We start from the raw sequence: 12,427 nt of genomic DNA on the forward strand, positions 1-12,427 counted from the left end.
AAGGAAATTGGTCTATAGTTTTCTTTCTCAGTTTTCAACCTACCTGTTTTGGGTATCAGTACCATGTCTATGTGATTAAAGGAATTTGTAGGACTCCTTCATTCCCTATTTTTTTCAAATAGTTTATATAATATTGGGGCTAATTGTTTTTTCAATGTTTGATAGAATTCACATATACATCCATCTGGTCCTGGGGATTTTTTCTTGGGGAGTTGGTTAATAGGTTGTTCTATTTCTTTTTCTAAAATGGGACTACTTAAGCAATTTACTTCCTCCTCTGTTAATCTGGGAAGCCTATGTTTTTGGACGTAGTCCTCCAAATTTATTATCAAATTTATTGGCATAAAGTTGGGCAAAGTAACTCATTATTGCTCTAATTTCCTTTTCTTTGGTGGAAAGATCCCCCTTTTCATTTTTAAGACTAACAATTTGATTTTCCTCTTGACTTTTTCTGATCACATTACCTAAGGTTTATCTATTTTATTGGCTTTTTCATAAAAATCAACTCTTAGTTTTATTTATTAATTCAATAGTTTTTTTTACTTTCTTTTTTTTTTTTTTTTTTTATGGTGCCAATTTAAATAGATTTTATTCTCCAGGACAAGAATTGCATTTCCACTTGTTTATTACAGTACTGATAAAGTGCAATGTTGTTTAACCTCTCCCTCTGCACACATTCAAGTATTCAGAATGCCCAGATTTACATAGTAGCTTAAATGTTACTTTTTAGAGTGCTACTGCCTTGGCTACAAATTTGAGTCCTTCAATTTTTGGAAAGCTGCGTGGAATGCTTTTTCTTCTGGTGCACTTAGTCAGCCTCTTCAATGGTGGGTCCAGAAGAAGCACCTCCAGATGGGGCTGCTCCACCCCCAGGGAACCCACCAGGCATGCCTCCTGGCATACCCCCTGCACTCTGGTACAGCTTAGTAATGATGGGGTTGCAGACCTTCTCCAATTCTTTCTGCTGATGCTCAAATTCTTCCTTTTCAGCAGTCTGGTTCTTATCCAGCCAGTTGATTATTTCATTACATTTGTCAAGAATCTTTTGTTTATCTTCATCACCAATTTTGCCCTGCAGCTTTTCATCTTCAACAGTAGCCTTCATGTTGAAAGCGTAAGATTCAAGAGAATTCTTGGAAGAAACCTTGTCTCTCTGCTTCTCATCCTCAGCCTTGTATTTCTCAGCCTCCTGGACCATACGCTCAATGTCTTCTTTGCTCAGACGCCCTTTGTCGTTTGTGATGGTGATCTTGTTCTCCTTTCCTGTGCTCTTATCCACAGCAGAAACATTAAGGATGCCATTTGCATCGATGTCAAATGTCACTTCAATCTGAGGAACACCTCTGGGTGCTGGGGGGATTCCTGTGAGCTCAAACTTGCCAAGCAGGTTGTTATCCTTTGTCATTGCTCTCTCACCTTCATAAACCTGAATAAGCACACCAGGCTGGTTGTCAGAATAGGTGGTAAAGGTCTGTGTCTGCTTGGTGGGGATGGTGGTATTACGTTTGATCAGAATTGTCATAACTCCTCCAGCAGTTTCAATTCCAAGAGAAAGAGGAGTCACATTTAACAAAAGCAAGTCCTGCACATTTTCAGATTTGTCTCCAGACAAAATGGCAGCCTGGACAGCTGCACCATAAGCAACAGCCTCATCAGGATTGATGCTCTTATTGAGTTCCTTGCCATTGAAGAAGTCTTGCAGAAGCTTCTGGATTTTGGGGATGCGAATAGAACCACCCACCAGGACGATGTCATGAATTTGTGATTTATCGAGCTTGGCATCTCTTAAGGCCTTCTCCACAGGATCCAGTGTGCCACGGAAGAGATCAGCGTTCAGCTCTTCAAACCGGGCTCGAGTGATTGATGTGTAGAAGTCGATACCTTCATAGAGGGAGTCAATTTCAATACTGGCCTGGGTGCTGGAAGAGAGGGTACGCTTTGCACGTTCACAAGCGGTGCACAGACGGCGAACGGCCCTCTTGTTCTCACTGATGTCCTTCTTGTGCTTTCACTTGAACTCGGCAATGAAATGGTTGACCATGCGGTTGTCAAAGTCCTCCCCACCCAAGTGGGTATCCCCAGCTGTGGACTTGACTTCAAAGATGCCATCTTCTATGGTAAGGATGGAAACATCAAAAGTACCACCTCCAAGATCAAAGATCAACACATTTCTTTCGGCACCAACCTTTTTGTCCAAGCCATAAGCAATAGCAGCAGCAGTTGGCTCATTGATGATTCGGAGCACATTGAGACCAGCGATGGTTCCAGCATCTTTTGTGGCCTGACGTTGGGAATCGTTGAAATAGGCTGGTACTGTGACCACAGCATTTGTGACAGTCTTCCCAAGGTAAGCTTCAGCAATTTCTTTCATTTTGGTTAAGACCATAGAAGATACTTCTTCAGGATAGAAACTTTTGGTCTCCCCTTTGTACTCCACTTGGACCTTAGGCCTGCCTGCGTCATTCACCACCGTGAAAGGCCAATGCTTCATGTCTGACTGTACAACTGCATCATCAAATCTTCGACCAATCAGACGTTTGGCATCAAAAACTGTGTTGGTGGGGTTCATTGCAACTTGATTCTTTGCAGCATCACCGATTAATCGTTCTGTGTCGGTGAAGGCGACGTAGCTGGGGGTGGTCCTGTTTCCTTGGTCATTAGCAATGATCTCCACTTTCCCATGTTGGAAGACTCCAACACAGGAATAAGTGGTGCCAAGATCAATGCCAACTGCGGGTCCCTTCGACATGGTTGCTGGGGAATCGGGGGTCGTGGCTGACCGCTGTGGAGAAAGAAGGGCTGCTGCTGCGCTGAGTAGCTTTTTACTTTCAATATTATTGATTTCTCCTTTCCCTTTTAGAATTTTTGGTTCAGTATTTGGTTGGGGGCTTTTAATTTGGTCTTTTTTTAGCTTTTTAAGTTGAAGTCCCAATTTATTGATCTTTTCCTTCTCTATTTTATTCAAGTAAACCTATAAAGATATAAAATTTCAACTTATTACCACTTTAGGTGCATCCCAAAAATTCTGGTATGATGTCTTATCATTGTCATTATCTTGGGTGAAATAATTAATTGTTTCTATAATTTGCTGTTTCACGCAATCATTCTTTAAGATGAGATTATTTAGTTTCCAATTACTTTTTGGTCTATTGACCCCTAATTTCTTGTGGAATGTAGTTTTTATTGCATTGTGATCTGAGAAGAAAGTATTTATTATTTCTGCCTTCCTGCATTTAATTTTGAGATCTTTTTGTCCTAATATATGGTCAATTTTTGTATAGGTTCCATGAACTGCTGAGAAGAAAGTATATTCCTTTCTATTGCCATTCACTTTTCTCCAAAGGTCTATCATACCTAATTTTTCTAATGTTATATTTACCTCTTTAATTTCTTTCTTATTTGTTTCGTGGTTTCATTTATCTAATTCTGAGAGTGCAAGGTTGAGATCTTCAACTGTTATACTTTTGCTGTCAATTTCTTCTTGCAACTCTCTTAACTTCTCCTTTAGGAAGTTAGATGCTATACTACTTGGTGCATATATGTTTAGTATTGATATGGCTTCATTGTCTATGATACCCTTTAGCAGGATGTAGTCTCCTTCCTTATCTCTTTTAATTAGATCAAATTCTGCTTTTGCTTGATGTGAGATAAGGATGGCCACCCCTGCTTTTTTGACTTCACTTGAAGGATAATAGATTGTGCTCCAACCTTTTACCTTTACTCTGTATGTATCACCCTGCTTCAAATGTGTTTCCCATAAACAACATATTGTAGGGTTTTGATCCAGTCTGTTGTCTGCCTTTGCTTTATGGGAGAGTTCATCCCATTCACATTTACAGTTAAAATTGCTAATTATGTGTTTTCTGACATCTTAGTATCCGCAGATTATGCTTTTCTTTTTCTTACCCCATCTTGTCCCCCTCCTCTGTATTAAACTTATGGGCACCACTTGCATCACACAGCTCTCCCTGTTTAGAATCCCTCCCACCTCCTTTGAGTCCCTTCCCCTTTCTTATACCCTTCCCTTATTACGTTTTTCCTTTTCCTTTTTCCTCGCCCACTTTTTTATATTTTAATAGTTTTTATTTATCAGATATATGCATGGGTAATTTTAAGACATTGACAATTGCCAAATCTTTTGTTCTAATTTCCCCCCCACCCCAGATGGAAGGTAGACCAATACATGTTAAATATGTTAGAGTATACATTCAATACAATATATGTATACATGTCCAAACTGTTGTTTTGCTGTACAAAAAGAGTCGGACTTTGAAATAGTGTACAATTAGCCTGTAAAGGAAATCCAAAATGCAGGTGGAAAAAAACGGAGGGATTGGGAATTCTATGTAGTGCTTTATAATCATGTCCCAGAGTTCTTTCACTGGGTGTAGATGCTTCAGTACATTACTGCTCTATTGGAATTGATTTGGTTCATCTCATTGTTGAAGATGGTCAGGTCCATCAGAATTGATCATCATATAGTATCCTTGTTAAAGTATATAATGATCTTTTGGTCCTGCTCATTTCACTCAGCATCAGTTCCTGTAAGTCTCTCCAGGCCTTTCTGAAATCATCCTGTTGGTCATCTCTTACAGAACAATAATATTCCATAATGGTCACATACCACAATTTATTCAGCAAATCTCTAATTTATGGGCATACACGTAGTTTCCAGTTTCTGGCCACCACAAAAGTTCTGTACCCTCAATTTTGATGTGAGGATTATGTGCGCCTCTTAAGGGACAAGTGAATAAATGAATTGAATTGCAAATTGTAAAGTAAAAAATTCCAGTACACTGTTGAGAAAACAACCACCTCAAAAATATTAATGTAATTTGGAAGGGTGTAAGAGTGTTCCCTTAAGTGGTATTTATACATTTCATTTGTAATGTAACAGTAACCCTTTAGCTTATTCTTTTCTTTTGCTGAGGCAATTGGGGTTAAGTGACTCGCCCAGGGTCACACAGCTAGGCAGCATTAAGTGTGTGAGGCCAAATTTGAACTCAGGTTCTCCTGACTTCAGGACTGGTGCTCTGTGCCACTTAGCTGTACCTCTTTAGCTTATTCTTAACAATATTGATGTCAGGTATAGAGTTCAGATAAGGATAGACTCAACATAGGATATCTATAACCTAATGCTTTAAAGTGTGAAGAGAACTTTGGGCTCTTCATATGCTATTCCCCTTATTTGAGATGGTTTTAATCAATTACAACAAATGGAGAAGTTTTGAGTACTGTAAATAAGTTCATTGACCTTGGAAGGATTCGTTCCAGAGATGTCCACAGTGATAATGAGGCTGACACACACATTGCCAGAGCTAGCTCACTGTTTGAGAGGCTCTGAGGGAAAGTGAGGGAGAGGAGAGGTATTAAAGTGGCTACCAAAGCGAAGATCTACAGAGCCACTGTACTGATGTCATTGTTGTAGGTCTGTGAAACTGCACAGTGTATAAGCGTCAGCACAGGAAACTGAATTGCCTGCATTTGAATTGTTTTAGGAATCACTTGGCAGGATAAAATGTCAGACGCTGAGGTCCTTTCTCGAACTACACTGCCAAGCATTTCCACTCTGCTGCAGAGAGCACAGCTCCATTGGACCAGTCACAATTTTCAAATGCCACATGTATGCTTACCAAAAAGACAATTTTATGGAGAACTGACACAGGGCAAGTGCTCACAAGTGGTCAGGAAAAGAGATACAAAGACACTCTCCAGATCTCTCTCAAGAACTTTAGAATCAACTGTATGCTGTGGGAGACACTGGCATAGGACCACCCAGCATGGCGTGCCCTCATCAGAGAAGGTGCTATGCTCTATGAGCAAAACAGAATTGAAATTGCTCAGAAGATACATGAAAGTCACAAAGTTACAGAATCCACTCAAACTGTTCTTAGAACTATTTGTGCCCAACCTGTGGCAGAGCATTCCAAGCTTGTATGAGTCAGATCAGCCACAGTCAGACACACTAACTTGATTCTAACACAGTGTCATTTTGGTCCTCTTTGAGAATGAAGGACACAATCAAAACATGAATTAGTTACTGGAGAAGTAAATTTTGAGAGTATGTGTCAAGTTGTACCGAGATCTGTTTTGTAAGAGATTTGGGCAGGAACTTCTGAAGAGTTTCTGCAAGTAATTTTCACCCAGAAGGAAACCCAATAGAGTGGCGCCCTTAAGAATATATTTTCCAGACAAGATGTACTAGAAACCAGATAATTGAATGGGATATTTGAGCTCCAGTATGAAATGTGTTGATTGAAAGGATATTGGGAAGGAGTACTACATTGCAAAAAGACAATGTTGGTTAATGTTGCTGTTCATTCATTGTTTTAAATGATTGCATATGTTTAAAGTATATTGCATTGCCTACCATCTCAAGGAGGAAAAAGATAGAATTTGGACTCACAACTTGTGTAAAATTGTTTAAAATTCTTTTGACTTGTACTTGGAGGGGAAATAAAATATTATAAACATATTGATCTCCATTATTGTACCCCTTTGCCTTTTATTTTCTGTATCTGCATGTGCATTCTCCCAGTTATCTTAGCGTTGTATGCTTTTTACTCTCTGGATTAATCGTGCTATTTAACCTTCTTACTATGGCTTGTACTGTGCTTGGTTAATATGCTGTAATCTCAACTTGTAATTGATTCTACTCTGTATGGCACCCTATAGATAAATGTGACCAAAGTCCTATGTCAGTTGTCTCTTGATCTTAATGCTTCATGATCTTAGCCTTTGTAGAGCCTTCCATGGTATAGGATTCATGGCAATGTTTTCCCGAATGCATTCTTGCAGCATGACCAGAGTTCACCTTTAACCAAAAGAAAGGGAAGGTGAAGGGGTGCTCTGAACTTGTCCTTTTGAATTACCACGTTTTCTAGAAAACACTGGATCCAGAACAGGTGGGAAGACCTGAACTTATCAGGTATATAATTTGTTGTCAACTGATAGGATTTATTGTTTGCATCCTCAATCTGGACTTTTTGTGTTCTCTTGGAAGTCAACACAGGTACCAGTCTATAGAAGACTCGGAAAGTGCTTGTGCATCTCAGGTCCTTGTAAAGAAGTAGACCATCCTGTTTTCATGGTCTAGTGACTCCCAAGGGAAAAATAATTTGGCTTCTGCCATTTTTCTACCTCCCCTTAGAACAATGCAATTCTTTCCCATTTCTATGGCCCCTTTTCTCCACCCTCCCATTCAGATAGAGATTTCTGTTTCCTGCTCCTTCCTTTTTGGTAATCTCCGAAGAAGGCAAGCTTCTGCTTTGATTGTGAACCCTTTGCTCTTGCTTAGGGTTCCACAGAAAGTTTCTCTCTCTTGTAAGAAATCCAGTTGTGATGCATGTATCAGGACTTGTGATGATATTTTCGGTTAACCACACCACTTTGTTTCTTCTCCATCATTACTAATTGAGATCAACTAATTTTTATAAATTATTCCAGGATGTATATGTGTGTCTCTGTATTATAAGTGTGAGAGGTTCAGTATTTCTGAGTGTGTGACTATGTATATCCTAACTTTCTCTCCATCCCCTGACCCGTCATTGGCGAATCAGTAAGCATCAGTGTGGCAGCATGTCTGTTCTGTGTCCGGATTTACATCCCATGTATTGAATGCTCTCGGATTCCTGAGTGTAATGTAGGTGAGTAAGAGTAGGACGTGTCTCTGTGTCTGTGTGTGTTTATGTCCAAACTTCCATCCCACCTCATCCTGGGGATCATTGATAAAACCTTGGAATGGATCAGACTGGAGGATGTTTATCAGAGTCCATATCTTTCTGTGTTGTGCTTTCCTTGAGACTGCTTTTGGCAACAGCATTTGCTGCAATCCGTTTGGGCTGAGTGAGGAAGTGTTTATAGCCCTCCTAGTGAAGTTTCTCTCCTTTATTCCTGGTCTGATTTTGACAATTAAATTTGGCTCTTTCTTCTGGCCTCTTCAGACTGTTGGCAGCAGGAAGAGAGACTGAGCAATACACGAGGGTTGTTTGTGCAGGTTGGGGGAGAAAGCCCTCATTCTCTGGGGGACAGAACCCTATTGAGCTGCTCAGGGTGGGAAAGTAGAGGGCACATGAGCTCTGGTCATGGGGTTATTTGTTCTTCCTTTCCCACCCTGATTCCCAGAGCCTCTTTCTGCTGCCCAATGGGTCCCTTTGCACAGATGAAAATTCCCCACTCCCTTCTGTGGACCATCTGCACCTGCAAGCCCAACTGCCCCTCAGCCAACCCCAACCCAGCAGCAACCCCAAGCTGTTCATCCAAAGCTTGCTGCTTTTGGCAAGAATTTTCCACCAGTACCATAGTGGGCATGTCCAGCTTTCCCCTCAATAGCCTCGGAATGCTTTGAGGGTAGGAAGGTCACGTTGCCTAGACTAACACCTTTCAACCCCCTAAAGTGTTCCACGTGAGCGAAGTAACCCGGCATCATCCCTAGGTCATAAATGGAAGGAGGCATGGCGGTTGCTAAGGCTCCTTGTGGTACATGGGCATCCCAGGCTGGGGATGGAAGCTTGGGCTACTTTTAAGGAAACTTCAGGTGCCCAGAAGGCTCAGCTCTGTGAGGATGCTGCTCCTCCCCTTCTGAGGACAAGCTTCCCAGCGCCTTCAGCCCCTGCAGCTGGACTGTGGGAGGAGGAGGGGGAGGAGGCCAAGGTGGAAGCCAGCTAGCCTGGCAGGTAGGAGGGAAGTGGTACTGACCATGTCCCCGCCCTTCTCTAGAAGCCGCTTTTCCTTTTCCTCAGGAGGGCCTGGGCCAGACGGCTCCGAGGTCTCTGCTAGTGCTGCATCCTCCCCAGCCTAGAGCCCGCAGGCCCTGCCCTCAAAGCCAGAACCATCCCCCCCCACAATGGGCGTAGAGCACCCCGCACTGCGGGCCGAGAAGGCCTCCTGTCTCACGCTTTGCGGCCGCCCTCACTCAGCACTTTCTGGGCTGCTTCTCCCTTTAACGGTTAAAATGAAGCCTATGGCTCTTCCTGGAGCTGCTTCTTGAACCAAAGTTCCCCCGGCTCCCGCAGATCCCAAGAGCCTGTCGCCCCTCAGAGCCCAGGAGGGGGGAGGACGGGTCTCCCAGCGACCCCGTGTCCTTCTAGCGGGAATGAGGCCTGGGGCCTGGGGCTATGCCCCCTGATCACATGATTCCTGCCCAGGAGCCTGCGCCTCCAGAGCCTGTGGGATGCTTCCCGGCATCGCAGGTACCCCCTCTCACCGCTGGGGGTCCTCATGGAGCCACCAGAGAAGCGAGAGCGCAGGACGCCCCCCTCCTCACAGAGAGCTGGGCTGGGTGACGTCATTGCCCACCTTCCTAAGGCAGGAATCGTCCAATCGCCAACGCCCCCCTGCCTGCACTGCCCCTCGCCAGATATCGCGTCATCTGTCCCCCAGCCGCCGCCTCCCCTCCCCCAACATCCTCTCCTGCTCCTTCCCCCCCCCCCCAGTAACTAATTGGGCTCATTTCGTGCCCCCTCCCGCCGCTCCAGGTGGCCCGGGCGGCCCGTGACGTTTTGTGACTGTGGGCCCTGCAGGAGCAGGAGGAGGGAGAGACCCCCGGAGCAGGCCTGACGTCCAGCGACCCCCTGCTGTCTGTGCAGGCCGCCCTCGGCCCCCTTCACACCCCCGGCCTCCGGGTGTCTCTTCCTTGAGGCCCCAACACCTCCTCGGGGCATTCAGTGCCTCTGCAGCTTCTGTTTTCTGTGCGGGTGAATAACTGCCCTGTGTCTGTCTGTGCCTGGGAGTAAACCCACAGCCTCCTGTCATCTAGTGTAGGAGAAGGAAAGTTCCTTCAGAGAGTCTCCCTGCGTCCATCCATGTTGCTCATGTGTCACTAACGAGCCTTCTCTTGCACCTGCAGCTTCATACTTAGGGAAACTAAGGTAGAGAGAACCCAGGGAGTCAGCCGATGTCTGTGTATCCCCCGGTCAGCGTCTTTCTCTTTGTTCCTGGGTACCAGAAATAAGGTGCGCTTTTGTGACTGTCCTTGTAGATGTAGACATTCTGTCTCTTCCGGGACATTAGGAATCGCGGTCTCTCCCACAGAGCCGGGGATTCACATCTTAACTCCAGTCATGTCTCCGAGGGCCCACGTCTTTCTTCAGACACACACACTCTCTCTGCCATGGAGAAGAGAACTCTCTAAACCATCAGAATGTAATAAAGCCCTCTGTTCTCCCTGGATGCAGGATGAAGAAGCCCTCTTTCCCTGGTGGTCAGGGATCTACTGCATTGTCCATGGGGGAAAAGGAAAGCTCACAGGAGCTCTGGTCAAGGAGGAATTTCTCCTCCCTTTGCCACCTTGACTTCCAGAGCACCTTCTGCAGCCCAAGCAGGTTCCTTTGCACAGCAGAATGTTCCCATCTGCGGTCTGGTAATAATCGACACCTTCTTTTCTCTCACTGAAAGCCCACCTCTCATTCAGCCCTCCCACACCAAGAAGGCCTTGATATCTCCTTCTCCAGGGCTTACCACCGTTAGTGGAGGCTTGGCCACCGTTGCCTCTTTGCCTTCACTGTATTGGTAATTCTCTGAGGCAGAAACAGGTCCCTTGACTAGAGTCACAATTCTAAAGGGAAACGTTCATAAATGGGAAAAAATGTTTCAGGGAAGACATTCTGATTGGTAAGTGTGTATGTGTCCCAGTTTGTCCCCAAGCTGCGGAATGGGAGTTCTTGGTTTATTTTTACTGAACATCACGGTAACAACTGCAGACATCCAGAACCCCAGCTCTATGGGGAACCTGCCCACCTGCTTGGGGGAGTGCTCCCCAAGGAGCTTCAGCTCATGAAGCTTGGCTGTGGGGAGGAGAGAGAGACCAAGATGCAAAAGCCAGGCAACCTGGCAAGTAAGAGGGAAGTTCAACGTCTGGATCTGCCCCATATGGGCTGTGTGCTCTTGTCCATGTCCCTCCTTTTGAAATCAGTTTTCCTTTACCTCAACTAAGGAGCGTGAAGCCGATGATCTCTGATGTCTCTGGCAGTCCTCCATCCTGTCCCAACCTGCAAGTCCATGGACTCTACCCTCAAAAGCCAGAACCCCCACCCCCAGTGCTAGCCATCTAGACCCATACACTGGATTAAGAAAACTCTGCTAGTCTAATGCTTTCCCCTGTAGCAGCCCCTAGTCAGCATCTTCTGTGCTTATTCTAGCCTTAAGATAAACATGATGGAAATATATGTTAAATCCAATGTATAAGTACATATTTATACAATTAGTGTGCTGCACAAGAAAAATCAAATGAAACCAGTAAAAAAAAAAAAGAAGCAAAATAAAATGCAAGCAAGCGACAACAAAAAGAGTGCAAATGCCATGTTGTGAGTCAAATTCATTTCCCACAGTCCTCTCTTTGAGGGTAAGTGGCTCTCTTCATCACTGAACAACTGGAACTGGTTTCAATCATGTCATTGATGAAGAGAGCCACATCCATCCAAATTGATGATGGTACAATCTTCTTGTTACCATGTGCATTGATCTCCTGGTTCTGCTCACTTCACTCAGCATCAGGTCAAGTTTCTCCAGTTCTCTGTGAAATCATCCTGCTGCTCATTTCTTACAGAACAATAATAACATTTACATACCATAATTTATACAGCCTTTACGCAATTCATGAGCATCCACTCTGTTTCCAGTTTCTTGCCTCTACAAAAAGGGCTTCCAAAAACATTTTTGCACATACGCATCCCTTTCCCTCCTTTAAGATTACTTTGGGATATAAGCCCAGAATAAACACTGCTGGATCAAAGGGTATGCACAGTTTTTGAGCATAGTTCCAAATTGCTCTCCAGAATGCTGGATGTATTCTCAATTCCACCAACAATGTATCAGTGTCCTTGTTTTCCCACATCCCCTTTAACATTCTGCATTATCTTTCCCTGTCATTCCAGCCAATCATCCAGGTGTGTAGTTGTATCTCAGAATTGACCTAATTGCATTTCTCTGCTCAGTAGTGATTTAGAGCATCCTTTCATATGACTAGAAATATTTTCAATTTCTTCATCTCAAAATTGTCTGTTAATATCCTTTGACCATTTATCAATTGGAGAATGGCTTGAATTCTTATAAATTTGAATCAGTTCTCCGTATATTTTAGAAATGGGGCCTTTATCAGAACCTTTAAGTGTAAAATTGTTTTCCCAGTTTATTGCTTTCCTTCTAATCTTGTCCATATTAGTTTTGTTTGTACAAAAACTTTTTAACTTAATGCAATCCAAATTATCAATTTTGAGATCAATAATGATCTCTAGTTCTTCTTTGGCCACAAATTCCTTTCTCCTCCACAGATCTGAGAGGTAAACTATCCTATTTTCCTCTAATTTACTTATAATCTCATTCTTTATGCCTAGATCATGAACCCATTTTGACCTTATCTTGGTATATAGTGTTAGGTGCGGGTCAATGCCTAGTTTCTGCCATACTAATTTCCAATTTTCCCAAGTTT

The 12,427-nt window shown here is 43.5% G+C and overlaps 1 pseudogene; it reads right to left on the minus strand.

The window, feature by feature from the left end:
* Positions 1-607: 607 nt before the first annotated feature.
* LOC141548243 (heat shock cognate 71 kDa protein pseudogene) lies at positions 608-2,764 on the minus strand (annotated as a pseudogene).
* Between the last annotated feature and the right edge of the window lie 9,663 nt (positions 2,765-12,427).

The sequence above is a fragment of the Sminthopsis crassicaudata genome, chromosome X (genome assembly GCF_048593235.1).
Source record: "Sminthopsis crassicaudata isolate SCR6 chromosome X, ASM4859323v1, whole genome shotgun sequence".
Classification (NCBI taxonomy): Eukaryota; Metazoa; Chordata; class Mammalia; order Dasyuromorphia; family Dasyuridae; genus Sminthopsis; species Sminthopsis crassicaudata.